The 5,000-nt window shown below is 40.5% G+C and overlaps 1 long non-coding RNA gene across 1 annotated transcript in view; it reads left to right on the plus strand.

Annotated features, from left to right (window-relative positions):
• The first annotated feature begins 3,530 nt into the window (after positions 1–3,530).
• Positions 3,531–5,000, plus strand: part of LOC135093478 (uncharacterized) — a 2,865-nt gene continuing 1,395 nt past the window's right edge. Inside the window, exons 1-2 of the long non-coding RNA XR_010263390.1 lie at positions 3,531–3,809; positions 4,167–4,274. This is a non-coding gene — a long non-coding RNA (uncharacterized LOC135093478). The remainder of the gene's footprint in view (positions 3,810–4,166; positions 4,275–5,000) is intronic.

The raw sequence follows: 5,000 nt of genomic DNA on the forward strand, positions 1-5,000 counted from the left end.
ACTACTACTACTACTACTACTACTACTACTACATTAACAACTACTAACAACAACAACAACAACAACAACAACAACAACAACAACAACAACTACTACTACTACTACTACTACTACTACTACTACTACTACTACTACTACTACTACTACTACAAAAATACAAGAAAAAACAAGAAGAGCAACAACAGCAATAACAACAACAACAACAACTACAACAACAACAACAGCAACAACAACAACAACACATTTTTTCTACCACTTTCTCTTTCGTCATTTTATTTCTCCCTCTACCTTACCCTATTCATTTATTTCTTTTTTTTTTTTTTCCTTTTTTATTTGTCAAGTTTCCCTGTTGTGGGTGTCAATTATTCCTACCTGCCTGAGTCTTACCTGGGCCACACGCGACCACTGATTAGGGAGGCAAGGTGAGGCAGGTAAAGAACTTCTCCTCCTCCTCCTCCTCCTCCTCCTCCTCCTCCTCCTCCTCCTCTCTCCTCCTCCCTCTCCTCCTCTCTCTCTCCTTCCTCCTTCTTCTTCTTCCTGCAGTGTTTCCTTTCCTCCGCTCCTCTTTCTTCTCTTGTTCTTGTTCTTTTTTTTTGTCTTTTTTTTTTTGGGTTTGTTGTTGTTGTTGTTGTTGTTGTTGTTGGTTGGTGGTGGTGTGTGTGGTGTGTGGTGGTAGTGGTGGTGGGGTGCAAGTTGTTGTTGTTGTTATTGTTGTTGTTGTTGTTGCTGAGTTTGTCAGTGAGTTTAGAGGAAAAAATAATACTGATATATCAAATTTTGTACTTAAAATTTGTATGTTTATTTTGCTTTTAATTTTTCATAACCAAAGGGTGCACTGCCTAAATTTATTAACGTATATAAACAGAGTTACTAATTTGACACGAACGAAACAAACAAACAAACAAACAAACAAACAAACAAACAAAAAAAGATAAAAATAATGAAAGATAAAGGAATTAGTTACAAAAAAACAAGGCAAAAAAAAAAAAAAACTCACATATTAATTAATGAAAACTTATGACATACAACAAAATATGCACACGATAAACAAACAAACAAATAAACAAAAAACAAACAAACAAATAAATAAACAAATACAAAAGACGCACCACCAACAAAATACACCAAAAAGAAAAAAAAACAATTAAAATTAACTTAACACAATAGAACAAATAAAGTAAATAAAATGAATAGTGATAATAACAACAAATCAATAATAATGGTAGTAGTGGTGATCTTGTGCAAGTGGTGGTGGTGGTGATGGGGGTGGTGATGGTGGTGGTGAAGGGGATGATGGTGGTGGTGGTGTGTATGGTGTAGGAAATGGGTAATGGTGGTGATGACAGTGGCGATGGTGGTGGCAGTGGTGGTGGTGGTGGTGGAGAAGGGTGATAAGGAGGAGGAGGAAGAAGAAAATGAAGGAACAATGGTTGGGATAGAGGAAGAGGAGGAGGAGGAGGAGGAGGAGGAGGATGGTGAGGGAGATAATTGGGGTAAAAGAGGAGAAGGAGGTGGAAGAGGAGGAAGAGATGGAAGGAATGAGAGTTGGGAAGAAGAAAGAGAGAGTAGAGGTGGAGGAGGAGGAGGAGGAGGAGGAGGAGGAGGAGGAGGAGGAGGAGGAGGAGGAGGAGGAGGAGGAGAAGGAAGGGACAAGAGTTGGGAAGAAGAAAGAGAGACTGGAAGTGGAGGAGGAGAAGACAGCTGAGTGGGAGGAGGAGGAGGAGGGAGGAGGAGGAGGAGGAAGAGGAGGAGGAGGAGAGAGGAGGAGAAGGAAGGAAAAACTGTTTCGGAGGAGACAGTAAATGGGAAGGAAGAGGAGGAGAAGGGATCTCTAGTAGTAGTAGTAGTAGTTGTTGTAATAGTAGTAGTAGTAGTAGGAATAGTAGTAGTAGGAATAGTAACATAAGTAGTATTAGTGGTATAGAGAGGTCAACGTTTTATCCACGTAACTTAATTTCTGACCCAGCAGCAGGAAGGTCGCTATAACGTCGACTACTTTCAAAATGGTGAAGAAAATATTAAAAATCTTCTCCGACTTGAATTCTGTAACATTTTTCTTATTCTTCGTAATTTGGGGCACCCCTGAAAGCGCCCCTGAAATATTACTATAATTAATGCGCTTTCCGTTCTTCACTTTTCTCACTGCAGGCCTGAAGTACAACAATTTCCCGTTTTCGTTATAACCAGGGAAAGTAGCTGAGTGTCCCCATGGTGAGTACAGAAAACGAGGTCTGTTTCCCTTCACTCCATGGAAACTCTCATGATAATTTCCAGTTTTTCCATTCCCTCTGTGTTCGAATTCCCCGTTTTCATTATAGCCGGGGAAGTTAGCTGAGTGTCCCCTTGGTGCGTGAAGAAACGCAGGTAAGTTTCCCCTAAGTCTCCTTTCAAAATGTTGACTTCTTCCATATCTCTCTCTTTGTTTCCCTCTTACGCTCCTGCCTTGCGAAAAATGCTCTTGTTTTCCTCTTACTTCAGCCTTTAAATGTCTTAAGTTTCCCTCTATCCTAGTGTTTAAGTGTCCCAGATTTCTTTCTGACTTGGAATTTAAATGCCCTAGGTTTTCTTCTGTTCCAGCTTTTAAATGTTCAAAGTTTCTCTCTGTCCTGGCGTTTAAGTGGCCTAAGTTTCCACGTGGCTCTTCTAAATGCGTCAAATTTCCCTCTGTTTCAGCCTTTAAAAGTCTCTCGCTCTCCTGTGACTGTTTTAAAAGCTCTAAATTTTTCCCCGTTCCAGCATCTACGTGTTCCTGTGTCCTATCCTTGGTATATTCTGAGATTTCCCGTCTTAAATTCCCTTCCTTCAGTCCCCCTTGCAAATCAGTTAGTTTTCTATGTATCTGGGGATGTGGTGTGCTGTTTCCTGGCTCTTGGTGGTGTTTCCCGTCCCCAGCTGAGTGTGTGGCGAAAAGTGAGCTAAGAAGTGGATATCTGAAGGCGTGGATGAGGAAACTAGCCCCTGAGACGCTGTGGGAAGGCCGTATGAGGGATAAGGAAATGAGAATGGGAAGAGGGGCCGTTATTTTTACTGTTTTCCATGCTAGATCGCCTTTGAAACTCTGATGTCATTGATTCTACGGTTTCTGTTTGAATTTTCGTTACGTTTTCTGTTGTGTATCTTATTTCTTGTGGTTTTGATTGTGTTTTGTAAAATTTGAGGTGAAAAATTTGTATCACTTTCGTTGTTTTCCACGTTAGATCGCTTCTGAAGTCTTGGTGTTATTGATTCCACGTTTTCTGTTTGAGTTTTCGTCACGTTTCTTTGTGTATATCTTATTTGTTGTGGTTTTGTTGTAGCTGGTATATTTTGGGACGAAGTAATGGTTCCTGAATAATGGTTCCGTGTTTGAGTTGCTGTATTTTCCCTCTCGATCACTAACTTTGGGGTATCCATATGTAGTGTTCTTCTGATTAACTTCATATCTGGATTGACTGGATCTGTGTCATTGATTTTAGTGACATTAGGTTTCATTGTTGTTTTCATCTCAATAACTTGATAATGCTGAGAATTTTGAGTGTTTTCTTGAAGTTACCCCTAATTTCGCGTCATTTTCCTTTAGTATCCCTCTAACTCCCTTCGTCCGTGTATCAAAGTGAATCTGCGCTACTGTTTTTAGTTTATCTGGGTTTTATTGTTATTTTAAACTCAATAATTTCAGAGTTTGGTAAATTATTAGTGTTTTCTTGAGTTTTCCCTGATTCCTGCTCCGTTTTCTTTCCGTCTATTGCCATGAGCGCGAGTGAATCTTTCTGCGCTGTTATATTTTGGTGGATTTTACCGCTGTCCGTCTTATTTCCAAGGTCTGCAAGGTGGGTATGCGTATATCGGGGCTTTGGCTGTGTGTTGTGAAGGGATGAGTAGGTATTTTTTGGTACTAAGCTCATAATTGGCGGTATTATCCATGTGTTTACATTGCTACCTCGGAGTTGGTACCCTAGGTTCCCCACATTCAAGAACTGCGTCGTTTGTACTTCCCTTGTCTTCATATCTTCCGCTATTTGAGCTATAGTATTATTTTCAAACCTCTCTTCCTTCACTCTTAACCTCACTCCCCACACCAGAATCATTCACAACATGACTTCCTCCACTTCTTTCGTGTAAAATAGCACTTTCAAATCTCGTGTCACTCACTTTTGTTTGGTTCATCGCTGTTTCTTTGTTTACAGCTTCACGCAGGAACGTCAGCATCTCATTAACAGCTGACTGACGCCCCTCCGCACCGTGACGCCTGTATATATCAGCAAGACTCTTCATCTTCACAAAAACATCACTAGGTAAGTTCTGTAATAGAAAAGTCAAGTTTATTTTACTTTCTGTTTGTGAAGTTAGCTCGAAAATATTACTTTTCTCAATGATAAACGTAAGATTCGTGTCCTTTCCATTAGAATCCATGTAAATATGACTGATTTCTTGATTCAAACCCGGATAATACAATAATTTAGTGATATTTTCCAGTTTATCAATGGTTTTAATCTTTCGTGGGACGCAGGGTAAATTTTTTTGAGTCACGCATTGAAAGACACGCGTTTTCTTTGAAGCTTCCTCGCCTGACTCAATTTCTGCCTCTATTGCTCCGTCTTTCTTATCCTCGCCTGGCTTTCCCTGGTGACTAAGGGAGGGGAGGGATGAGGGAAGGGTTGGAGAGGTTCTGGGAAGAGGTGGTGATGGCGGCGGTGGTGGTGATGGTGCGTGAGTGGTGGTGGTGGTGGTGGTGGTGAGTGGAGTGGTGATATAGTGGTTGTAATGGTGGCAATATTAATTTTAGTTGTTACAGGATTAGTAGTGGTAGTTTTAGTATGAATGGCAGTAGTTATAGTAGTAGTAGCAGTAGTTGTAATAGGAGCAAAAGCTGTAGAAGTAGTAGTAATTGTAGAAGCTCTTGTATTAGTACCAAGAGCAGCAGCAGCAGCAGTAGTATTAGTAGTAGTAGTAGTAGTCGTAGTAGTAGTAGTAGTAGTAACAGCAGACATTCTTGTAGTAGCAGCAGCAGCAGTAGAAGT

This window comes from Scylla paramamosain, chromosome 43 (assembly GCF_035594125.1).
Source record: "Scylla paramamosain isolate STU-SP2022 chromosome 43, ASM3559412v1, whole genome shotgun sequence".
In the NCBI taxonomy this organism is placed as follows: Eukaryota; Metazoa; Arthropoda; class Malacostraca; order Decapoda; family Portunidae; genus Scylla; species Scylla paramamosain.